This window comes from Mesoplodon mirus (genome assembly GCF_964341445.2).
Source record: "Mesoplodon mirus genome assembly, chromosome: 18".
In the NCBI taxonomy this organism is placed as follows: Eukaryota; Metazoa; Chordata; class Mammalia; order Artiodactyla; family Ziphiidae; genus Mesoplodon; species Mesoplodon mirus.
This window is the reverse complement of record NC_138994.1, coordinates 35,567,289-35,592,829: the sequence shown is the minus strand read 5'-3', so window position 1 is coordinate 35,592,829 and position 25,541 is coordinate 35,567,289.

Genomic DNA, 25,541 nt, shown 5'->3' with positions numbered 1-25,541 from the left:
AATCTGCAGGTCTCAGATTGGTTATGATGTCCCAGAGACTAGAAAATGCCAGATGGGTGTTTGTAATGAAGTCACCCAAACTCTTGAGTCTTCTTGGTCTACCTCCTAAGGAGAAAAAAAAAAAAGATACAAAAGAAATAACCAGTCTGTAGACCACAGCTCCACCTGAAGATCAAGATACAGTGGAAACATTCCAGAGACTCTCTGCAAAGGGTCTCGTGAGCTGCAGTTCGAGTGGCTTTAGCCCACAAGGAGAAAAGAGGTTTCCAGTCCCTTCTGAGAAGGGAAGGATCACGGTTGCGGAAGAAGATGAGTCTGGGAGAAGGGTCAGGTGCCCTCAGCATCCAGCTTTCACGTGGGTCTAAAAAGTCTCCGTGTGCCTGGCTGAGGATGCCCAGGAGGTCAGTGGTGCCATGAGGCCAGGATGGGATGTGAGAACGGGAGGAGAGCCCTGGTACAGGGGCTAAGGCTCTCAGATGGCCAAAGGATCCCACACGCAGAGCCTGTTCTCGGGGTCCTCCAGGCTGCCAGAAGATGGGCGTCTGCGCTGCGTGTTCCGACGACTGACCACGTTGTCGTCAGCCTGCCAGGCACCTGAGAAGAGGAAAGGAAGGTTACCGGACCTTTGGTTTGGTGCAGATGGTGTCTCTGGCAGGACAGTCCGGGAGTTTGGCACGAAAGCTGGCAAGATGCGCATTAGCTGGAACTCCCACAGGGTGCAAACCACAGCACGTGAAACTTGGGAGCAGTGGCGTCCACTGGGCGAGGGACAGTCATGGCCACTGTGGCCCACTGATGGAGGGACATGCAGGATGGTCCTTGTTTTGTGAGCTTGCCGTAGGATCCACCTTTGTATCTTTATTTGGTCTTGAAGTTTGCCTAAGTGTTACAGCGGACCAGGAAAAGAAACTGAGTCTGGCTGAGACTTTCACGAGAGCAGGAGGAGGTGAAGGGGAGGGAGAAGAGTGTGTTAATTTGGGCTCAGAGTTAGTGTTTGCTGTGGGGGCCAGGGTGGGGCAGGAAGGGACTGGCTGCCCAGCAGGGTGCCAGGGACCAAATGGCATGGCAGAGAACAGAGTGACAGCTGTTCCTCTCCTTCTGCACCCGAACAGCCCACCGAGAGTTGCTATCAGCTGGTGCCACCAACCCCAGGAGACATTAGCTCCAGAGCTTTGGGGTCCCCCGGGTACCATCCACGAAACTCATCATCTTCCCCCCTTGTCCTGCAGTTCCTGCACGAGAAGCACCCGCTGCCCATGCTGGAAACCCACTCTTGGTGCTTCTCTCTCCTTCATGCTCTGTATCCAATCCATCCTGACCTCCTGCTTGTTCAAGCTCTAGTAAGGTCTAAATCTGTAGTCAGAAAACCGGGATACAGCCCCAGCTTGTAACGTACTGACTGTGTGACCTTGGGCAGGTCACTGTACTTGGAGCCCTGGTTTTCCCATCCATCAGATGGGAGACAAGTACTTACACCCCAGGGATGCCGTGAGACTAAGCGAGGTGACATGGAAGAGTGGTGAGCAGGGCGCCTGACTCACAGAATGTGCGCGAAAACCATCCGCCCCCCAGGCCTTGTTCAGGCTACACTCATCTCCCCCAAGTCGTCCTCCCAGCCCACAGAATGACTCCATCTGATTCAGTCCCCCCAGTGCAGCGAGATGCCCCTTCTGAAGGGAGAGGATGAAGCCCTAACCCCCTGAGTTGGGGGAAAGCCTTCCATTCTCTGGCCGAGGACTGCTGAGCTGCCTCTTCCAGCACCTGCCCCCAGAAGGCGCCCCCTGAAGCCAGATGGGGTCCAGCGTGCTCCGAAGTGCTCCCCCACTGGCCCGTACCACCACCCCGTTTCTCATGCTGTGTGGAAATTGCTGGATCCTCCAGCACACGGTGATCTCCTCCAGGGCAGAGCCGAGAGCCATGCCCTTCAGAGGGCTCAGTTCGTGGATGGAGCCGGCTGACCCTGGAGGGTGGGCGTGAGGCTCACTGCGTCACATTTGAGGGAGGCCACTCACAAATGTCTGGGGTCAGCTTCAGGTTAGGCCAGCCCAAGACACGAAACCCTTTAATGGCAGAAACACTAGGATTCAGCGGGTATAAATTGTGTATACCCATAAATGTCCTGGTGTGCTAATCCGCCCTAAGGCTCTAATAATAGTCTTGTGGAGGTGGACCCCAGGGGAAGGGGAGTGAGTGGGACAGGAAATGTTTAGGTATCTCTCACAGCCAGACGGAATGCGGGGATCTGTACTCCCTGGGGGTACCGGAGTCCGGCACATGGGTCCACAGTGCTTTACCGCTCTAAGGGTGACAGGATGAAGAGCAGGCAAGATTGCCCTTTTCAGTTAGGAACCCCCAGATGAAATAAGTTGTTCCTTCATTTTATATAATTTGGTAGATCTCATACATATTCCTCTGTGTTTAATGGGCAGGACTCCGGAACTGCGGCTGTTTGGTACGAAAGACCAAAAGCAAATGGTAAACAGGAGAGAAGACACACACACGCACGCACACACACAGAAACAAAGTGAAATCAAAACACTGCCGCAGCCTCGCCGCCACCACCACTGGCTGCCAGGCTGCCTGGCTCTGAATTCTTGAGTCCTTGCTACAAACACCACCGGTCCAGATTCTGAGCCAGGGCTGAAAACTGGCTCCTTCTGAAACAGCCTGAAGACTCAGACCTGAAGTCTCTGATCTCCCCAGCTTCTTGGTACAGTCGGTGGTGCTCTTTCCTCTAAAAAGGCTTCTGCCAGACCCTCGGCGAAACCCTGCTGCTCCGTGCATCCTGGATGCAGAAGGTAAGCCTGGAAGGCGCAGGAGGACTTCCTGAGCGAGTGCTACCATTCTGTCCAGCCCTCAGCCAGAAAAGGGAGCCTGGAGATTCAAAATCCTTCCCGGGAGGTAGAGAAAGGTGGTTCCCACTTAATTCCCTCCTCAGGCTCAGAAACGGGGGAGTGAAGAGACCTCTAGAGGCAGATTTGGGGAGCACATCTAGGGGGATTCCACACACCTCTTTCCTGCCTCTACCCAGCCACTAATTAAATTTAAGATCTGTAACAGTTCCACCATCTTGTAGAGTTTCTCTCCAAGAAAAGAGAAAGTTAATTCCGATTTTTCCTTAGTATCTGCGAAGCATAACCCTTCCTAGTGGCGTCTTAGTCTTGGGTTATTTCAGGTCTCCATAAGTACTTTTCTTTTTTTGGCTGCACAGTGGCTTGGAAGATCTTAGTTCTCCGACCAGGGATTGAACCAGGCCACTGAAGTGAAAGTGCTGAGTCCTAACCACTGGGCGGCCAGGGAATTCCCTCCATAAGTACTTTTAGATTTCATCGGTATGCCCACTCCTGTCCAATGCCATCATTTAAAAACATCTGTATCGGGCTTCCCTGATGGCGCAGTGGTTGAGAGTCTCCCTGCCGATGCAGAGGACAAGGGTTTGTGCCCTGGTCCGGGAAAATCCCAAATGCCACGGAGCGGCTGGGCCCGTGAGCCATGGCCGCTGAGCCTGCGCGTCCGGAGCCTGTGCTCCGCAACGGGAGAGGCCACAACAGTGGGAGGCATGCGTACCACAAAAAACAAAACAAAACAAAACAAAAACATTTGTATTTCCACTAATAAACTCAAATTATCTTTGCTTTTTCCCATCACACCACCCAGAGCCTTTTCACAGAATTGTCACTGGTCCCCTGGCCACTATCCTGACGCCTGTGTGATACTCCATCAGGTTCCTTGGGGCCCCGTCTACCGAGCATGGCCTCGCGATTATAGTCAGCTCATCACCTACAATGGTCAACTCAGATTTCCTCCCTTTGAGAACCTTGCAGAACAATCTCAGAACATACCATCGCCCCCCCACCTTGGTCTCGGGGCCAAAGAAGACCCACAGGCTTCTTAGCGGAAGAGGTGCTGGAATGACACAGGTGCTTTCTCAACATCACTCCCACAAGGGTGATGAGAGCAGCGAGGATGGGGACCTGAGCCATCCTTGCCGCGAGCTGGGGCTCCTGGCAGAGCACCTGTGGGCCTGGGGAGGGTGGACCATGGTATGCTCCCCGGGCTCCCTCCTTGTGGGCGCTCCGTGAGGGGAGTGGCATCCGTGTGGGGAGGGAAACAGTGTGGAGAGGGAGACCAAGTGCCTGAGAAGCTGTCCTGATGGCCAAGCCAGCCTGAGGCACCTCAGTCATAGGAAGGAACTTTGAACTTACAGCTGAGCGTGGTGAGGTCTGTTGATTCCATGGGACCTACCACAGTGGATGCTCCTGTCATTAACCTGACATTAACCTGACAGATTCTTCCAGAGAGTTCCCCAGCTCTTTACTACCAGTGTGACGCTAACAGCAGAACCCGAGAAACATTTTACCAAGAGAGCAGATGCACTTTCCTTCTCTCGTAAGAGCCCTTGAGACCTCAGGGTGAGGCTACGATGCGACCCTCAACTCCCTCTCCCGGCAGGCGCCACTGTCATTCGGTTTCATGTCTGGCCTGAACGGTGAAGCCAGTTTAATCTGAGAATGGCTGGCTCCCGAGATCACCGTAAAGAAGCCCAGGCATTGTTTTCCTTCCAGGCCTCGCTCTCCTGCCGCAATCCCAGAGTGGAATAAACATCCACCAGCAGGTTGGCCCGAAGGAGTTAGGGAGAGGAGGAAGCACAAGGCCTGGGGTCAGTTTCCACCAGCATGGGCGGCTAAAACAATTCCCAGGAGCTCTCTCTGCCAAACACGGGGGTTGGTGGGGAGCCACTGCGGGGAGGCAGGAGCCTAGATTCCTCTCTTGAAGCCCAGTGAGCGGCTGGCCGGCACAGCTGCCACAGACTCAGGGCGGAATGAGGGCAGAGATGGCCTCTTCGCCAACTAGTGACCAAAACAAATCCTGCCTGTAACCTTTGCCACAGAAGCATCCCCGCTTTTGTGGAACAGGGATTAATCTAGTCTCACAAATATTTATTTTTCCTGGAAAATTTCAGCATATTAAATACAGGCTCTTGCCAGTTAGGAACGGAAGCCTCAGCGAGGGCCCCTCGGATGTGCGTGCGCCCAGCAAGCTTGGGGTTGGGTGTGGGTGAACATGAACTTTCACACGAAGTCTGGGTAACCTAAATGAGTTTCAAAATAAACAAACTGGACAGACAGACGTACATTTGGCAAAAAGACATGAGAAACAAATGGACAGACAGAAGCCAGGTAAAGAGTGGGAAGGCAGGAAGTGACGTGTACCCTGGACCTCAGCCACTCTGGCCCAAGCCTGGCTGGGTCAACGCTAAGTGGGAAGGGACCGGAGAGCCCCTGGGAAGGCTGTGGGAGGCGTCTCTGGGGATTTCGGCTTCCTCCACCACAAGCCTGCATGGGGCCAGAGGGGTGAGTACATGGGTCTTCTGCAAGCTGATGGAGAGTGGCAACCACAGGAGTTTGTGTCCCTCCAGCACCTGTAACCATGTTGCAAAGAGAGTAAAGCAATGGACCCATGACGGGACCTGGCTGTCCTGAAGCTTAAACATGTCCAGGGCATGTTTAAGAGATTACAGACCACGCAACATGAAGGCAGTCTCTGCTGTGAACCAAGGAGGGGCAATTTCGACCTAGTCCACCAGGCAAGACGTGGCTTTAGAGCCATGGTTGGTGAAGCCCTTGGTGAGCATGGAGCAGAGAGACATCAGTGCCCAGAGTGTGACTGACAGGTGGGCTCCTCCTGAGAACTCATCCTGGATTCAGTTTAGTGTCATGAGAAGGAATAAGGGGCACGTTGATGGCCCTGATTGAATTTATAGAGTTAGGGCTCCAGGGAGAAGAGTTACCCTCGACCCCTGATCGTTCCTTTGGGATCCAAATCTAGGGAGCACAAGGCAACTGGTGGTAGCCCAGGGCTCACTGGGTCACAGAGCTAGTCTATAAAATGCTGGCATTGAAATTCCTCTCTGATCCTAACTAAACACTCTCCTCTGAGTGGCTACAGATTCCCTTTTCAAGGGCTCAGGCTCTCTTTCCAAGACCTTATCACAGAGGCCGTGTCTGCCTTAAACTGCCTGTTGATGGAAACAAGACCAGGCCCCCTGCCATGGGATCTGCAAGATCATGATGGAGTGGGCACGGTCAGGTCAAATCGGAAGGCTTTGGAGGTATTTTTGTGCCTTTCTCCATGCCCAAATAGATTCGCTTAGAGCAGAGTCGCTCTTTGCCCAAGGACTCTCCCAAGGCTGCCTCACTTCCTTTCAGCAACTGGCTCCCAGCACCTTAGCAAAGCCCATGCCTTCTTGCAGGAACTGCAGGGCAGGAGATGGGTGTCCCAGGGTGAGAGCAGGGGTGCGAGCAGGGGAGCGTCTCCCACCAAGTTCATGTTCAGCAGACTGCCACTCACCGGGTAAGCAGACCGCAGAGCACAGCTTATTGTCCAGTGCTTTCATGCTGGCGATGTCAAAGTCATTGTTATTGTCACACTCCATACCTAGAAATGCGAATGTCCTCTGGCCTCTAACGGAGTTAAGGCAGTTAGAGAGGACCTGGCTGTGTTTTTCTCTGCTTTGCTGTCCTTAAAATAAAAATCTTAAGGATGGAGACAAAAAACATCAAATCATATGTTAAAAAAAGACAATAATTAAGTGGGGAGAGAGGACAATAAAGGAAACTGCGTGGGTACGTTTGTGTTCTCGCTCTGTTCTGCTCTGTTTCCTTAACTGGCCCCTTTCCAGCCTTCGTTCCAGGGAAATCAGACCCTGGGGAGGTCTGTGGGATTCGGACACGCAGACCCGGGCCCAGAGCAGAGCCTAAGCCAGGCTGGAAGAGCTAGGAGAGCCACGGGGGAAGTGACCCCGGGCTCAGGCCTGTGTCTGTCGGTGCACGTGAGGTGTGTTTATGACCACAAGGCTCTGCGAAATGACTAATACATAAAATGGCAATTAAAGCTCTTTGGTCCCGTAATTTTGCACCTCAAATCAAAGAATCGCATTGCTTGCAAAATTATGATTTATTTTCTTTGAGACTTAATTTTCTATTCTGAAGATGTTTTAAGGGGCTGACCAGAAACCTACAGTCGTGTAAGATGGGAAGGGGACAATTTTAGATGTTATTTTTTCAAGCCCCCACCCGGTTTTTTTTTCCTTGGTGAAAGGGAGAGGAAGAAACATACATCTACTGTGTACAGCATGTCAGGTGGAAACCACATATGGAATGTCAGGCGGAAACCACGTACTGCCCTGTGCCTTTTAGAAGCAAATATTCTACTGGGGACGACAATCACAATGGAGAACTCAGAGCCTTGCGCCCTGAAGACATCAACCGAGGAGAGGTAGCGCCCAACTCCGGCTTGGTTGGCGTGCACGTGCGGCAGAGGCACAGCCTGGGCGACCACCCCTCCTCCGGCACTACTTGGCCAGGAGAGAGTGGTCATGTGCACATGCGCACACCCTGCACACCACACAACACCCCAAGCAACTGCCATGGCCAAAGCAGAAGCGACTAGCATGACATCTGCATCCAGGCTGGGATCCAGGTTTGCTCTGGAGGTTGCCCTTCTGTGGAGGCACCTCAGAGGAGCAGAGGGAACAGACACCGGTTCCTGGGACGCCTGGTCCTACAATCCCAGGTGGGATTCCAGCTCGCCTACCCTCCCCCCCCCCCGCCACTTCCTTGCTCTATATGTAGGTCGTTCCTTCGCTTCTCGGCTTACTAGAAACCAAATTCTTCCGACTGAAGATACGATTGACCTTATTTACAAAACAGAAATAGAGTCACAGGTGTAGAAAACAAACTTATGGTTATGGCGGGGGGCAAGGGAGGGGAGGGATAAATTGGGAGATTGGGATTGACATATACACACTACTATATATAAAATAGATAACTAATAAGGACCTGCTGTAGAGCACAGGGGACTCTACTCAGTACCCTGTAATGGCCTATATGGGCAAAGAATCTAAAAACAGAGTGGATATATGTATATGTATAGTTGATTCACGTTGCTGTACAGCAGAAACTAACACAACATTGTAAACCAACTCTTCCAATTTAAAAAAATATCTACTTGAGGCCTGAATGATGGTAAAGAGAATCGTTCCAATAGCCTACAAACACTAGTGTACGCTGAGCTGCTAACGTCTCTTCCCCTCACCTTTGCTGTGCCGCCAGGGCTGTGATCCTTCTGCTACTGTAACATCAGCCGTTTTCTTCACTAAAGCAGGAAAACCTACTGCCTAACAGTCGGTTCCCCCAAGGGGAGGAAGCTGTTCTCCTGCTACAGCTGAACTTTGGGGCTGCTAGAGCAGTTCTGTGAGACTCAGCTGAGAAGCTGAAGCAGGAAGGAAGGGGATGGCAGTTGCCCAAGAAGCTTCAGGATCTACTCAACGTAGATGGAGAACTCCATGTGTCTTCTGCAGCCTTGGCTCAGAGGCCCAGAAAGAGCCAGGAAGGCTGCTGAGGTCCTCAGATACCCTGCTTGCTTTGATATTCCATCAAGAAGACAACCTTTCCCCAAAGCCACACCCTTGAGCAGTGCCACCAAGTCACACCAGTGCCCCTTTCTCTACCCTTCAGAGAATACCCGGGAAAGAAATATAATAAAAGGGAGCAAAAGACCAGGTCTTTTACCATCTTCTTGTGTGGGTGATCCGTCCTCTTCTTCTAGAACCTCATTTCCCTAGGACAGAAGGAAGGCACTGTGAGTCCATAAAGCAGTGAAATGAGTCTACTGATTGTCAGAAGACAGAACTAATCACCCTCATGGTATCCATACATTTCCTGTCTGTGTGAGATGGCTGGGAGGCCCAGCAGAGGCAGATTTTGCTTGGCGAGGCAGGATCGGCCCGTAGGGACCAGGTCTGAGGCACGTTCCAGAGGGACCAGGTCTGAGGCACCTTACAGAGGGACCCTGGGACTGTCAGGAATAGCCTTGGTCATAGTTTAGCTCACACTGTTTCTCTCAGGTGGAAATCAAAGTTGTCAAATGAAAAAGCAAACCGTGAGATCATAAAACTTTCAGGAACCCTTTAGGATCCCCAATCCCATCCAGATACTCCTTTGAGAACATCTGGCTCAAGAGAAAGTTGTAGAGTCCCCACTGGGAGCTGGGCATTCCATATACTTCAGGTACACCTCCGTCAGAGCACTTCTCACGCTGAGTTATAACTCTGATTCCTCCATCAGATGGAGCTCCGGGATGGGTGGGATGGGTGGATTGGGGGTGTGGGCAGGCAAAAGCCATGTCACTCGGTCTTTGTGTCCCCCAGTGCCAGGAAGATGTGAGATGCCTGTGCCAGGTAAATACTAAGTGAATTGGAGGACAAACACCCTCTCAAGGGTCTGGCCTGGAAGACTTCCCTCTGGAACTCACCCCACGCCTATTACGCTGAGACCAGCGCCCTCTGCTAACCGGACAGTCCCTCTGCTCTGCACCCTGCCTCTAACAGATCCAAGTGCACCACCTTGGAAGGCTTCTTCCAGAAGAGCCCCCATCCTATTTGCATCCTGTGCCAGCGCCGGCAGTCCCTCTGACCGGGGAGGGGCACCAGCGTCCACCTTGCTCTTACCTCTGCATCCTGCTCTTCAGTGGTGGCGACGAGGCCCGCAAAGTTGCAGTCTGGAGACGCCGCTGGCGTCACCTGCAAAGGAGCAACAAAAGTCAAGGTGCAGATGCCACCGGCTCTCCTACCCAGCTCGCCTGGCAGCAAGCGCAAACCAAGTCCTCAGGACAGAAGTGGTGCCACATGGAAGATCACATCTGAGGGAGTCTTTGATTCAACAACCCGGTACCGTGTTTTCCAGGGCTCCCCTCCCGAGCACTGGGGGGCTTTGCCGATCTCCCTGGCAGGCCCTGGACTGAGCTCCTTGGGACTCGAGTACAGAGCAGAGCAGAGCGGCGAGGGCGATCCCATGCTCCTCTCTTACGTCTCCTTCTTCTGAGGGGGTCCTGCTGGCGGCCCGGGGCCAGGGGAGAGCCTCCCCGTCCTCTTCCGTGCCAGGGGCGATGTAGGAGCCGGACATGGAGGAGACGGTGTCGGTGCTGACCTGGGAGGACACCATGGACATGACCTTCCTTCTTCAAGTCTGGGTCCCCAGTATGTTGAGGGGGGCAGAGGCGGGGAGAAGAGTGTTTCCTGCCCTCAGCTCAGCTCTTCAGGAGGCCTGGCGCATTTGCTTCAGGCCAGCATGGAATCCCATCCCGGGGGCCTTCCCGTCACTGGAGCTGGGGGTGGCCTGTCCCGTGGGCAGACGGCGAGGGTCCCCAAACACTGAGTTCCTGAACATTGCCCCTCATCCCTTTCCTGGCTGGCGATACATGGGGGAGGGAGGATAGGGAAGAGGTGGAAAGTGAGGAGACAGCAAGCTGGCTTCTTGCTTTGGGAAGGGACTGTACCACACCTGAGGGTGAAGTGGCTGAAGGGCTTCTCACCTCAAAAGTGGAGATCAAAGGAAATGCGAAACCTGCCCAGAGAGCTTGAGTCATGGGCTCAAAGCCACACAGGGCAAAAGAGAAAGGACAACTCAGTGCAACATGGGGTCCTGGATTGGGATGCTGGAATGGAGAGGAGCATTCCTGGGGTGATCTGCAAGACGTGAAGGGGGTCTGCGGTTACATGGGATTACCAGGTCAGTGTTCATTTCCTGATTGTGATGGTGGTACTGGGATTATGGAGGCGTGTCCTTGTTCTAAGGAAACACACACTAAAGTATCTAGTGCTAATGGGGCAGCCTGTCTGCAACTTACTGTTAAGGGTGCAAAATATATATTGACTGGGATTACATCGAATCTCTAAATAAATACGGAGTCACTGAACGTTGTTTGAAAAAGCCACCCAGCCAAGGGCCGGGGCAGGGATGAATAGGAGGGACAGGATCCACTCACGCTTCCCGCCCCCTCCACCGCCAACCCCCAAACGCTGCCTGCTGAAAGGGTGTGTGAAGCCCTGTGTTGTGGCCGCTTCGGAGCCCCCTCTTAGCTTTGGCTGCTCGTTGGCAGCATCCATGGACCCTTAAAAGTGCCAGTGTTTGGGTCCCAGCCCCAGAGACACTAGTCCCAAGCATAGGGATTTTCAGGAGCTCCTGGGGATTCTTCCTGGCAGCCAGAAGCTTCTTCAGCCTTTTCTTACCTGGCAGGCAGTTCTGCCAGCCCCTGACCTTGCCCCTCTTTCCCCAGCATGGGCCCAGGCAGAGGGTGAGGAGGAGGGACAGTGACCGGCCCCACCTGTCAATCCAGGGTGTACCCCTTTTGTCGGGGGCTGGAGGCTGAGCCTGGGGACCAGTGGAGAGGCTGGAGCCCCCATGTTCCCCCAGTGCTGGGGAGCGTGGGCAGGAAGGCCGGAGGGTGGTGGGGAGAGGGAGGGAGTCGTTGCTTAGGGGGTGAAGGGAGTCTCAGAGGGAGGTTGGGGCAGCCTCCTCAGCAAGCGGTGGGAAGGGGATGGGCTGCCTCCTGAGCTCTGTAAGGCCCCAACCCGCCTGGCCCTGCAGTGTGCGCACCCTTCGGAAATATTTTGAGTAATTAGCAAGGGAAAGCAGCAAGTTGGCGGGGGAATGCCAGGTTGTCCTGGAGCCAGCCTCCAGTGCAAGGAAAGAAAGGGGCCTCAGGAGAAAGGGGCCCGTGGAGGCTGGTCAGGATTGTGTAGGACAGTGCCCGTTTGTGTGTGTGTGTGTGTGTGTGTGTCTGTGCGCACGTGCACGTGAGTGCTGGGGGAAGGGGCTGTGCACCACAAGGGCGTGCTGGCGGGGCCAGGTGCAGGCTCGGGGGAGAGATGGGTTCCAGGCAAAGCTGGGGTGAGGGGGTGGAAAGGTGCCTGCTGAGTGTCACATATTTGCTGTGCCTCAGTTTCCCCATCAGAACTCTGGTACGTTGATTCCTCACAGGCTGGAGCTGTAGGGTCTAGGCACCCCGTCTTCCGTCTGCCCTGATGGCCTCCCTCAGCCCCAACCTGCATTGGAGGGAAGGCCCTGGGCGGGGTGAATGAACCCCAGGGTGGCAAGTGGGGCCCCAGGGGCTGGGGCCCTCTGACCTCACACCCTGTCCCTTCAGGAAGGGACCAAGGGAGGGAGGAGCTGGAGACAGGCCCAGGCGAGGACCGCAGGTGAGTCTGGGCAGGCCCTCAACTTGGGCGAGGTGGGGAACGTGAGCCGAGCCCTGGGCAAGAACGGCCTTTGTGAGTGAGTCCCCAGGGCCAGGGAGGGGGCTGTGCCTCCTTTGCCGCCTGCTCCTCGGGGCTGTGGGTACAGTCTCCCCATTGCACATAGAGAGGTGCCGAGGCCCTGGCTGCAGGGGACCCCCGAGGGCCGCCTCTCAGCCCCTTTCTCTCTGGGCACCCAGAGATCCTGAGGAGTGCATCAGGGGACACTCTGCAGGCCTTTGGTGCCCCCCATCTTCCTCCCAGCCATTCCCCCTTGGGCCGTGGCCTCCCCAAAACTGGCCCATGCTTTTCCCCAGAGAAAGTTGCAAGCAGGTCCATTTTGAGACTTTTTAAAACTTTAGTTTTAAAAATGTTTTTATTGTAAATCACTTTCTATGAAAAAGGTTAAATTGCCCGATGGGTTAGGAGAGGGGATGTGGGATGCAGCCCAGGGGGTTTATGGTGGAGCAAGACACTCCCCTGCAGGAGTGCAAGCAAGGGCAATGGGCCATCCCCCCATTCCTGGTCCCAGTGGTTCTAGCAAGCACTGCGTCCCTCCCAGTTAAGCCTCAGCTCTAGCTACACTCACTACATTAGTCTGTCTGTCCCCTTTCCCTCCGCAGCTTGGCTGCCCCAGCCCCGAAACCCCAGATCCCCATCTCCCCGCTGCTCTCAGCCTCAAGTTGGGCTCAAAGATTAGGGACACATACCCTCTGCCCCACCTCTAGGGATGAAGCCAGAAGATCCCAGAGGCCTTAGAAAATCTCCTGGCTCCACCCGGCACCCCGGCCTCCTTTCTGTCTCCTCTCTCTTCCCCCCTCCGCCTAGCTCCTCCTCACAGACTGCCAGGAGAGGCCTCTTGGGTGTTCATTTGCAGTCACCTAATCAGCATTGGTTGTACCTGGGAACTTGCTCTGGATAGAGACCTGGGGAGGAGAGCAGGAGAGAGAGAAGCTTGGAAGCTAAGGTGTACTGGGGCGGACCCTGTACTGATGTTTCCAGCTTGGCCAGGGCCCCTCCAAGCCGCAGCTCTCATAGTGCAGGGCCCTTAGCGTGTCTCTGGGGCAGGGAAGAAGTGGATCAGTGAAACACTGTGTGTATGGGGGGCTGGGGAGCGGAGGCAGCAATTTGGTTCCTGGGCCCCAATTCTCAGCCTGCTGGACTAGAATCTGAGGATGGCCTGGGCTGGGGGCCGTGTGGCCTGGTGGGGTGAGCTGGCCCAGCCCCTGCCTGGGCGGTAGGGTGTCCATGGGCCTGCACTGGCGGGGAGGGGGGCAGTCTGGGCCCAGACTTCGGTGCTGTCTGGAGGTGGGGCAGGGCCTGGCTTCTTACAAGAAGGCGCCCAGGCTGGCCCAGTCATGCAGGTCAGAGGCCAGTGTGGCATCCCCGGCCTCAAAGAGGGGCTCGGGGGGCAGGGAGCTACGGGTGCTCTCGTCCCAGGGGTGCTCCAGGAAGGATGTGGCCAGGAAGGTCTCATCAAAGTCCAGGCTGTCGGTAGCCTGCTCCGCTGGAGGCCCCCAGGTAACAGGGCAGTCGATGTGGTGGCCATGGATGGTGAGGTCCACGTCCCCGTGTGAGGCAGGGCTCAGCGGCGGGATCAGCTCCGAGGTCTCCAGCGTGCCCAGCTCCCCGTCCAGCGTGCCAGCGTCCAAGATGGCCTCCCAGTCAAAGTTGCCCTTGAGGGGTTCCAGCTCACCCTGCTCCTCCTGGGTCAGCAGCAGGGGGCTGGAGGGCCGCGGGACCTTGGCCTCCTGCTTGGGCAGCGGCTGTTGACGCTTACGCCCCAGCCTGCCCTCACCTGCACCCCAGCCCGCCTCCCCAGTGGCCTCCTCGAACTCCCGCAGCAGCTGCTGGGCCTCGGTGCTCACGGTCAGTGGCCCGGCCCATGGGGCGGCGCTGGGCTCTGGCGCGGCCTGGCGGGCAAAGGCCGGGTGGATGTGGACTGGGGGCAGCCGCCGCTTCTTCAAGGCCCCACTCAGCAGCCGCTCGGCGTACTGGGGGTCGATGCGCCAGAAGCCCCCCTTGCCTGGCTCGTCCTTCTCCCGAGGCATCTTGATGAAGCCCTTGTTCAGGGACAGGTTGTGGCGGATGGAGTTCTGGACACAGGGAGGTAGGAGAGAAGGAAGACAGCTGGGAGAGTGGGTGGGGTCAGTGATGGGGGGCTCCTAGCGCCACTGCCAGTCCCACCACCACCTTCTCTCCGATGGGGGCAGGGGAGACAGAGGCGCTGCTCCGAGCGGGAGGCTCTGGGACACCAGCCACGGGGCACCAGGAGCTGGGAGTGCTGTCGGGGGCTTTTGTTCCCTTTGGCCAGGATATCTGCCTGCTCGGTCATCCGAGCCCTGAGCCGCAGGGTGGCTCTCAGTGCCAGCCTGTCCTGCCCTCCCTCCCTTACCCCGCCGCTTGCGGCCTCTGGCCAAAGGCCTTGGCTCCCCCAGGTCCTGGACGGCCATCTCCCTCTGCCCGGGCCTGGCTGGCCTTCTCTGTTTGTGAAATGAGTGAGTGGGTGTGAGGGTGTGTGTGTGGGGGGGGGGATGAAGTGTGGGAGGATCTGATGACTTTCCTTGTTTCTAGAGCCGGCTGCTGGCCTGGGCCCTCACCCACCATGTCCCCCTCCTCCCACCCCAGGCTCTGAGGCCTCAGTTGATTATTACCCAGCCAAGAGCATAGCGCTCATTCCTGGGGCCTCTCAGGCTTGGGGTAGTGTGGGGGGTGGTGGAGGGTCTCTGCTTTCTCACCAAGGTTACAAATGGTACCTGCCCCAGGGTCAGGGCCCAAGCAAATGTGGAATAGCTGTGATCACAGGAACTCTGATCCTGTGACCTGTGCCACAGGGAAGGATCTGTGCATCCTCAGGGTCTCTGTCCCCAAGTAGCCCCTGATCCTGATGGTCGAAGAGGCTCAGGGCCGTGTGTGCCCAGCCTGAATCACCATCCTGCCTTGTTCACACCTGGGTGCACAGTCCAAACCACGCTGGGGCACAGGGGTCTGGGGCCTGGTGGGTGGGGCCGGCAGGTGAGTAGTGCCCCCTGGCAAGACTGGGAGGTTTACATGGTGGTCTGGGCCCTTTGGCTGCTCTGTGCCAGGTTCCGGACACTTGGAACATGAATTCAGTGTGGGAGGAAAGAGCCCCTGTGGAAAGCACGTGGCTGAGGTAATTGTCCCCCCAGGGAGGTTGATGAGAAGAGGGGGAGGAGTGTAGGCAGGAAACTAGGGAGGGCTTGGGGTTGGGGCTGGCACAGCAGCTTTCGGAAGGCCCCGTAGCCCTTCCACTGGGACACAGATGGCCTTCACACCCCGCAGCACGCCCCTCTCCCCTCCCAGAGCCCCTCCAGCCAACTGAAAGCAGGCGGGATGCAGAGCCTGGCAGGAACGATGCTCTGCCTCCAGTCAGGCCCTGACAAACTGACCTTGAGGAGGGTAGTGTCGAGGAATTGCAGGACTTGGGACAAAAATGTGTCCCTCAGTCCATCAACCTACCCTGGGAGGCTGTGTCCACGCATAGTTCAGCCCTGGTCTTTGGGCTGAGCCTGCCAGACGAGTGACAAGTTCTTTCCACTTGAACCTCTATGTCGGCACCCCTGCAGCCCTCTGAACATCCTCCCTCCTCCACCTCTGAAGTCAAAGGGGCAGCAGTCCAAGCACTGGGCTCCCTTGAGGTCCTTCCTGGACGGCCTTCCTCTCTCGGGGCCCTGGCCGTACCGCGCCTACTTGGCCTGCGGATCTGGGATGTGAGTCCAGTCCTCGCAGGCATGGGGAGGGAGGGAGGGAGTGCCTCCCTACCTGCCAGGTGGGATCAGCGTGGCGGAAGTAACAGAAGTTGTCCGTGATCCACTTGTAGATGGCCGACAGGGTGATCTTGGTGGCCTTGCTGGCCTGCATGGCCATGCAGATGAGCGTGGCATACGAGTAGGGCGGCTTCATGTGCGGGTTGGTGGCGTAGTCCACGTCGTCGGGAGGCGAGGCCTGCAGCCCCGAGGGGGCGCTCCGCGGCGTGCAGGAGGACGTGGGCTTGCCGGGTGTGTGCGGCTGCCCCAGGCAGGCGGGGTCCGCCGCCAGGGGAGACCCCGGCTCGGCCGAGCCTGCCAGCTCGTGGGAGCCGTGGGGGTCGGTGTCCCCCGAAGGCAGGGCGGGGAGCTCGGCGTTGAGAATGGAGAATTCCTGCAGCCACTGCAGGCTGGTCAGGCTGTCATTCAGGGCGTTGGACTCCTCCAGGCCGCCTTCCGGTCCGGCCTCCTCCGCTGCCCCTGCTCCCGAGACGCGTAGCCAGCTCTCCGCCATATCTGCGGGGACTCTCCGAGGGGGCTGTCAACATCCACGAGCCGAGCCGAGGGTGGCCGCCGAGCTCTCCGGCCCGCTGACTCCCGCGGCTTCAGTTACGCAGCCTCCCGGAAGCGGGCTTCCATCCCGCGATCCGGGGGTAGCCTCCTCCAAACGGAATGTGGTGCCTGCGGGGACCAGAGCGGGAACTGAGCCCTCTTTCCCCACCCCCGAGGGGAGAGTGTGGGCGAGGGGGGAGGCTCTTACTAAAATCCTTCCTGCAGCCGGGGAGGATCTTTTACTGCCGAGGTCTGGGAAACAGAAGGTGTGCCCGGGAGTCCGACCCACATGGGGTTCGCCTCGCTCTTTTCCTCTTGGATCTTTTAGAGGAGACTTAATTAGCCAAACGAGGGAATAGTGTAGGGGCATGCGAGGTCACCCCTTTCTCCCTCAAAGCGGGGAATTAACCCCCCTCTCTCCGTCCACAAACAATGGAAATGGGGCGAGAGAGTCCAGGAGGGCAGTACGACGGGTCGGGGGGCGGGGGAGGTCGTCTGATCTTTGAAAAGGGATATTAGGATGGGGCTCAAGGGGAAGGAAGGAAACAATACAGAGAGTTATAAGGGGGTGGGAAGTGAGTGTCCCCCAAACGCCTCTGATGTCAGTCCCCGGGCCCACCACTTCCGTCGGGGACGGATGGGAGAGCGGGCTGGTACTGACGCCCTCCCTTCCCACGGCCTGCAGCCCTCCCCGTCCCTTACCTGGCTCAGAGCGCAGCCCGGGCCAAAGGAAGCTTCTCAAAGAAATTCCTCCCACCGCCCACCCTCACCGCGGCTCTCTGCTCCCAGCTCCAGGGCCCAGCTAGCAATCCTCGTCGCCACTCACGCCCGCCGGCGCCTCTCTGAAAGCCAGCAGCCGGGGACCGGCACTCAGTAGCCGCTCGCAAGGCGTCCCCTGCTGCCGTGGCGACGCCCCGCCCATATAAACAGCTTCCGCTTCTGCCATTGGCCAGGGCATCTCCACAGAGACCGCGGGCTCTTAACCGCTCTCTCACGCGGTAACTCTCTTCCAGCTCCCTCCTGCCGCCCTCTCCCGCGCGCGACCCAGCCCCCTACCCGCCACCGCGTCCCGGCTCCGCGCATTCCCGCCCGAGGGCCCCGCGCAGGGCTCGGAGAGGCGCGCGGCTCGGCGCTCCCGCAGAGGCCCCGGGGCCCTTGGCGAGCAGTTCGCCGCGGGAACCGTCCCCGCCCCACCCCCTTCCCATCTGGGCTGCTCAGAGGTGGCGACGGCTCCTGGGACGCAGCCCGTGACGCGGGGTCCAGGGCTGGGTGCATGCTTGGGGCTTTCCTTTCCTCTCCTCTCCTCTGGGCTGCGAGTGGCACTTCCTCACGTTTCTGCGGCCTGTCCCGGTCTCCCGACCGAGTGTCGTCTTGGTGCCCGCAAGCAGGTCTGACTCTCCGATGCCACCTGCCGCTCAGGTCCGCAGAAACCGCAGCCCCGGTCGCAGGCACCCCAAGGCGGCTAGGGTAATCCAGTGTTTCCCGGTAAGCGCTCCCTCCCCGCCCCATCCTCAGCAAGATTCCCAGAAGCTGACATTCCAGAGGCTTCTTCGGAAGTGCTCTCCCTCCTTTCCAGATAGCCGAGGAAACAGAGCCGCTGGGTGAAAGCCAGGAAAGCCGTGGACTTGCCAAATTCTTTGACTGGGGTCATTTGCCCCATTAATTTCACCAGCCTTTAAGTGACGGACTAACGGTGGACTGTGGTCCTTCCTCCTCCCCTCCCCCAGCCTCCCTCCAGTCACCAGCTTTCCTGCTCTTCAGTTATTGAGGAGCTGCAGTTGGAAGTTCTCTGGTTGAAGGGGGTGGGTGGAGGTGAGGGCTCCTTATCAGGCCTCTGGGCAGGAGCTGTGCCCAGGGGATGGTACACCTGTTCCCACCCAGAAATATGTCTTTCCCTCTACCCCTTGCCCTCTCTCACTCCTCCATGTCCAGCTTGTCTTGAGGCAAAGTTTTTTTTTTCTTCCCAAGTATTTATTTTTATTTTTATTTTATTTTTATTTTTTTATTAGTTTCTGCTTTATAACAAAGTGAATCAGTCATACATATACATCTGTTCCCACATCCCTTCCCTCATGCATCTCCCTCCCTCCCACCCTCCCCATCCCACCCCTCCAGGTGGTCACAAAGCACCGAGCTGATCTCCCTGTGCTTTGCAGCTGCTTCCCACTATCTATCTACCTTACGTTTGGTAGTGTATATATGTCCATGCCTCTCTTTCGCTTTTTCACAGCTTACCCTTTGTTGAGAGTCTGCCTGCCGATGCAGGGGACATGGGTTCGTGCCCCGGTCCGGGAAGATCCCACATGCCACAGAGCAGCTTGGCCCATGAGCCATGGCCGCTGAGCCAGTGCGTCCGCAGCCTGTGCTCTGCAACGGGAGAGGCCACAACAGTGAGAGGCCCACGTACCACAAAAAACAAAACAAAACAAAACAAAAACATTTGTATTTCCACTAATAAACTCAAATTATCTTTGCTTTTTCCCATCGCACTCCCCAGAGCCTTTTCACAGAATTGTCACTGGTCCCCTGGCCACTCTCCTGCCGCCTGTGTGATACTCCATCAGATTCCTTGGAGGCCCGTCTACCTAGCACAGCCTCGTGATTCTAATCGGCTCACCACCTACAATGGTCAACTCAGATTTCCTCCCTTTGTGAACCTTGCAGAACAATCTCAGAACATACCATCGCACCCCCCCCCCCCCCGCCGCACCGCATTGGTCTTGGGGCCAAAGAAGACCCAGAGGCTTCTTAGCGGAAGAGGTGCTGGAATGACACAGGTGCTTTCTCAACATCACTCCCACAAGGGTGATGAGAGCAGCGAGGATGGGGACCTGAGCCATCCTTGCCGCGAACTGGGGCTCCTGGCAGAGCACCTGTGGGCCTGGGGAGGGTGGACCATGGTATGCTCCCCGGGCTCCCTCTTTGTGGGAGCTCCGTGAGGGGAGTGGCATCCGTGTGGGGAGGGAAACAGCGTGGAGAGGGAGACCAAGTGCCTGAGAAGCTGTCCTGATGGCCAAGCCAGCCTGAGGCACCTCAGTCATAGGATGGAACTTTGAACTTACAGCTGAGCGTGGTGAGGTCTGTTGATTCCACGGGAACTACCACAGTGGATGCTCCTGTCATTAACCTGACATTAACCCGACAGATGCTTCCAGAGAGTTCCCCAGCTCTTTACTACCAGTGTGACGCTAACAGCAGAACCCGAGAAACATTTTACCAAGAGAGCAGATGCACTTTCCTTCTCCCGTAAGAGCCCTTGAGACCTCGGGTTGAGGCTACGATGCGACCCTCAACTCCCTCTCCTGGCAGCCGCCACTGTCATTCGGTTTCATGTCTGGCCTGAACGGTGAAGCCAGTTTAATCTGAGAATGGCTGGCTCTCGAGATCACCATAAAGAAGCCCAGGCATTGTTTTCCTTCCAGGTCTCGCTCCCCTGCCGCAATCCCAGAGTGGAATAAACATCCACCAGCAGGTTGGCCCGAAGGAGTTAGGGAGAGGAGGAAGCACAAGGCCTGGGGTCAGTTTCCACCAGCATGGGTGGCTGAAACATTTCCCAGGAGCTCTCTCTGCCAAACACGGGGGTTGGTGGGGAGCCACTGCGGGGAGGCAGGAGCCTAGATTCCTCTCTTGAAACCCAGTGAGCGGCTGGCCGGCACAGCTGCCACAGACTCAGGGCGGAGTGAGGGCAGAGATAGCATCTTCCCCAACTAGTGACCAAAACAAATCCTGCCTGTAACCTTTGCCACAGAAGCATCCCCGCTTTTGTGGAACAGGGATTAATCTAGTCTCACAAATATTTATTTTTCCTGGAAAATTTCAGCATATTAAATACAGGCTCTTGCCAGTTAGGAACGGAAGCCTCAGCGAGGGCCCCTCGGATGTGCACGCGCCCAGCAAGCTTGGGGTTGGGTGTGGGTGAACATGAACTTTCACACGAAGTCTGGATAACCTAAATGAGTTTCAAAATAAACAAACCGGACAGACAGACGTACATTTGGCAAAAAGACATGAGAAACAAATGGACAGACAGAAGCCAGGTAAAGAGTAGGAAGGCAGGAAGTGAAGTGTACCCTGGACCTCAGCCACTCTGGCCCAGGCCTGGCTGGGTCAACGCTAAGTGGGAAGGGACCGGAGAGCCCCTGGGAAGGCTGTGGGAGGCGTCTCTGGGGATTACGGCTTCCTCCACCACAAGCCTGCATGGGGCCAGAGGGGTGAGGACCTGGGTCTTTTGCAAGCTGATGGAGAGTGGCAACCACAGGAGTTTGTGTCCCTCCAGCACCTGTAACCACGTCGCCAAGAGAGTAAAGCACTGGACCCATGACGGGACGTGGCTGTCCTGAAGCTTAAGTATGTCCAGGGCATGTTTAAGAGATTACAAACCACGCAACCTGAAGGCAGTCTCTGCTGTGAACCCAGGAGGGGCAATTTCGACCTAGTCCACCGGGCAAGATGTGGCTTTAGAGCCATGGTTGGTGAAGCCCTTGGTGAGCACGGAGCAGAGAGACATCAGTGCGCAGAGTGTGACTGACAGGTGGGCTCCTCCTGAGAACTCATCCCGGATTCAGTTTAGTGTCATGAGAAGGAATAAGGGGCACGTTGATGGCCCTGATTGAATTTATAGACTTAGGGCTCCAGGGAGAAGAGTCACCCTCGACCCCTGATCGTTCCTTTGGGATCCAAATCTAGGGAGCACAAGGCAACTGGTGGTAGCCCAGGGCTCACTGGGTCACAGAGCTAGTCTATAAAATGCAGGCTTTGAAATTCCTCTCTGATCCTAACTAACCACTCTCCTCTGAGGGGCTACAGGTTCCCTTTTCAAGGGCTCAGGCTCTCTTTCCAAGACCTTATCACAGAGGCCGTGTCTGCCTTAAACTGCCTGTTGATGGAAACAAGACCAGGCCCCCTGCCATGGGATCTGCAAGATCATGATGGAGGGGGCACGGTCAGGCCAAATCGGAAGGCTTTGGAGGTATTTTTGCGCCTTTCTCCATGCCCAAATAGATTCATTTAGAGCAGAGTCGCAGAGCTCTCTTGCTGCACCCGGGCAGTGAGGACACCAGCGGCCTGGCCTTGCCCTCACCAAATAGGGTTTAGATGGAAGGTTTTCCAAGGTTTGGCTGCTTTATATTTTAGAACTCCAAACTCAACCTCAGGGATGAGGGATTTGCTTTTCCCTGTCATAATGTTAAAGAAACACTTATGACAGCAGGACTGGGAGTGAGATACCTGCTTCTCCCCCAGCTCAGCCGCTAGACCGCCCTCTCATTGCAAGGGAGCGAGTCTCACTTCCTCTCAAGCTGGGGCCTATTTTGTCTGCCGCTTAGGTATTAAAGTGCTGCTCCCTAGTCCATCCGGGAGGAAATATTAGAAGCACTATGGACTCGGCTGACGGGGAAGGACCTGCAGTTGTTCCCACCCACCATCATGTACCTTCTGGGGAGGAAATTGTGGAGGAGAGAGGCGTCCCCGTGCAGGACGACTGGTCAATAGCTCCTTTCGGTGACAAGGTCAGGTTCTCACTTTCTGGGGTGATGCCACATTCCTGGGTGGGAAAGAAGTAAGCGCCAGTCAAATATGTTAGAGGGGAGGAGTCAGGGCAGGGCACCCGTGCGAGGAGGAGGAAAGGGGATCTGGGAAGGGCGGCAGGAGGCGACATGCAGAGGGAGGGCTGGTCTCTCCTCTCATCACTTCTGTGCACCCCTGACCCGGAGTGGCTGTCTCCCGGGGGGTGATGCAAGCACATCCTGCCCGAGGCCCAGCAGCTGCTGGAGCCACACAAAGACCGCAGCTCAGGTGACACTGGTCACCCAGTAGCTGTGACACGGGAACACCCCAGGTTTCCCCAGGATTACTAACAGCTCTCCTTTTTTTTTTTTTTTTTTTTTTTTTGTGGTACGCGGACAAATAGCTCTTCTTCTGAAGGGAGAGAACACAGAACCAGCGGAGGCCCCGGTACCTGCTGGGTTTCTCCTCTTGGATGGAGGGTTAGTTCCAGCTTGATGGATCTAATACAAACACCGCCTGTCCTTCAGCCCACGCCCGGCACCCCCATCAGTCACCTGGGCTCGCAACCTCGGTGCACCCCAGGGCAGATGCAAAAGCCTACTGATTCTCTTTCTACAGCCACAACTAAAAGTTCACATGCCACAACTAAGGAGCCAGTGAGCCATAACTAAGGAGCCTGCTGGCAGAAACTAAGACCCAGTGCAACCAAATAAATAAAGATTAAAAAAATAAAATAAAGAAATGAATCCAGACTCTACATTATATATAGGAACTTGCTTTTTTTTTTTTGTAAACGATGTGGTCCTAGATATATTTGCACCTCAGTGGATACAGCTCTACTTTAGTTTTGCCTGAATACCAGTTCATAGTATAGATACACTATAATTTATTTAACAATTCCTGCCTGATGTGTGGAAAACCCACACACATCTAGTGTCAAAAGTGAATCAGGAGGGACTTCCCTGGTGGCCCAGTGGTTAAGAATCTGCCTGCCAATGCAGGGGACATGAGTTTGAAACCTGGTCTGGGAAGACCCCACATGCCGTGGAGCAACTAAGCCAGCGTGCCACAACTACTGAGCCTGTGCTCTAGAGCCCGTAAGCCGCAACTACAGAGCCCGTGTGCCACAACTACTGAAGCACGCATTCCTGGAGCCCGTGCTCTGCAAGAAGAGAAGCGACTGCAGTGAGAAGCCTGCACACTGCAATGAAGAGTAGCCCCTGCTCACCACAACTAGGGAGAGCCGCATGCAGCAACAAAGACCCAATGCAGCCAAAAATAAATAAATAAATAAATAAATAAATAAATAAAAATAATAAATAATAAAAAACTGCCTGCCACTGTAGGGGACACAGGTTTGAGTCCGGGTCTGGGAGGATCCCACATGCCATGGAGCAACTAAGCCAGTGCACCACAACTACTGTGCTCGCGTGCCTCAATTACTGAGGCCTGCGCACCTAGAGCCCATGCTCCACAGCAAGAGAAGCCACTGCAAGGAGAAGTCTGTGCACCACAATGAAGAGTAACCCCTGCTCACCACAACTAGAGAAAGCCGGCGCATAGCTAACGAAGACCCAACGCAGCCAAAAATAAAATAAATAAAAATTAATTAATTAATTAATTAATTTTAAAAATGTGAATCAGCATTGTAGTAGAATACTGAGAGAAGAGGAAACACACAGGAGTATGTTTTTCCTTTACATGGACACTCAGAGAAGTGAAATAGCTGGGCCACAGCTGAAAATTTACTAAATATTGCCAAACTGAATGCCCAAAACAAAAACAGTTGTACTACAGTTATAAAGGAAGGAAGAAGGAAAGAAGATAGCAGACAAAAGGCAAAAAATCCAGTCTAATACACACACACACACACACACACTCGGTAAAGAGGCCCATTCCTTCCATGGACTTTACATTGTGCTATGGACTCATGTCCCCCTCCCCCATTCATACCTTGAAGCCCAACTTCCAATGTGACTATATTTGGAGATGGGGCTTTTGAGAGGTAATTAGGGTTAGAAAAGGTCATAAGGGTGGGCCCCTCCAGATGGAATTAGTGGCTTTATAAGAACAGAGAGAGAGATATCAGTCTCTGTCTCTTTTGTTTCTTTTTGGCCACACCGTGAGGCTTGCAGGATCTCAGTTCCCCAACCAGGGACTGAACCCGGGCCACGGTAGTGAAAGCCGGGAATCCTAACCACTAGGCAACCAGGGAACTCCCAGTCTCTTTCTGTCATGTGAGGACACAGTAAGAAGGCAGTCATTGCAAGCCAGGAAGAGGGCCTTCACCAGCAACCCAGTCTGCCGGCACCTTGATCTTGGAGTTCTCAGCCTCCAGAACTGTGAGAAGTGAGTATGTGTTGTTTAAGCCACCCAGCCTGTGGTATTTTGTTACGGCAGCCTGGGCAGATGAATACAGGCTCCAAGGCAGTAGATACTGGGGTACTTGTGACCAACCGGTCTGGTTACACTGGGGCCTGGGCACAAACCAACCTGCAGACAAAACCCGTGCAGAGGATCCCATTTAAGTGGTAGCTGCCCCCAGGGACTGCTCCTCCGTGTCCTCTGCCTTAACTTCTCCCCTTCCCTCAACTCACACTGCCCACAACTTTTGAATCTGCACCATCCTTATTTTTTAATGCTGCTATCCTAGTTCAGGTAGTTTTCATTCTTAACTAAAACTATGACCTCTTAACTGGTCTCCTTAATCTCCTCCCTTTCTGATTCACTCTACACTGTGAGTTGATTTAAAGAGCTAACTTTCTAAAATGGAAATCAAATTACAATAGTTGTCATTATTTGAATTCTGAAAATATTCCAGCAAGATGGATATTTTTTTTACTTTTTTTAATATTTTTAATTATTTGGCCGCACCGTGTGGCTTGTGGGATCTTAGTTCCCTGACCAGGGATTGAACCCAGGCCTGCAGCAGTGGGAGCATGGAGTCCTAACCACTGGAGCACCGGGAAATTCCCAAGATGGTTTTTTGTTTTTTTTCCGGTACGAGGGCCTCTCACTGTTGTGGCCTCTCCCGTTGTGGAGCACAGGCTCTGGACGCGCAGGCTCAGCGGCCATGGCTCACGGGCCTACCGATCTGCGGCATGTGGGATCTTCCTGGACCAGGGCATGAACCTGCGTCCCCTGCATCGTCAGGCAGACTCTCAACCACTGCGCCACCAGGGAAGCCCTAATTGGGAGTTGTTATTGCAAGATCTGTAATCAATCTTCCCTTCTTTTGGTATTTTTTTAAAAATTGAGGTCACAGTAAAATAAATTAGATATCCTGCCTAAAAGTGGAAAATACTAATCTTCACCTATTTACTTTTGGACCAATGGAGTTATATCCTTGATTATTGTAGAAAATGGAATTGTACTTAAAAATAACTTCATACAAAATTAAAATATGGGAAAAAATTAAAAAGAAATAAAAAGAAAAGGAAATAAAAAGAAAAATTAAAATATGGAAAAACTGGCTATGGAAATCCTATTACATTTTCATATATTTGAAAAATCTTCATCTACATGGCATTTCAATAACATACTTTAAGCTTAAGGTCACAAAAATAAAAGGAAAGTAACAAAATTGTATTTAAGCACCTCTAACTGTTCAAGTCAATTCTAATGCTACAGTGCTGCTTTTG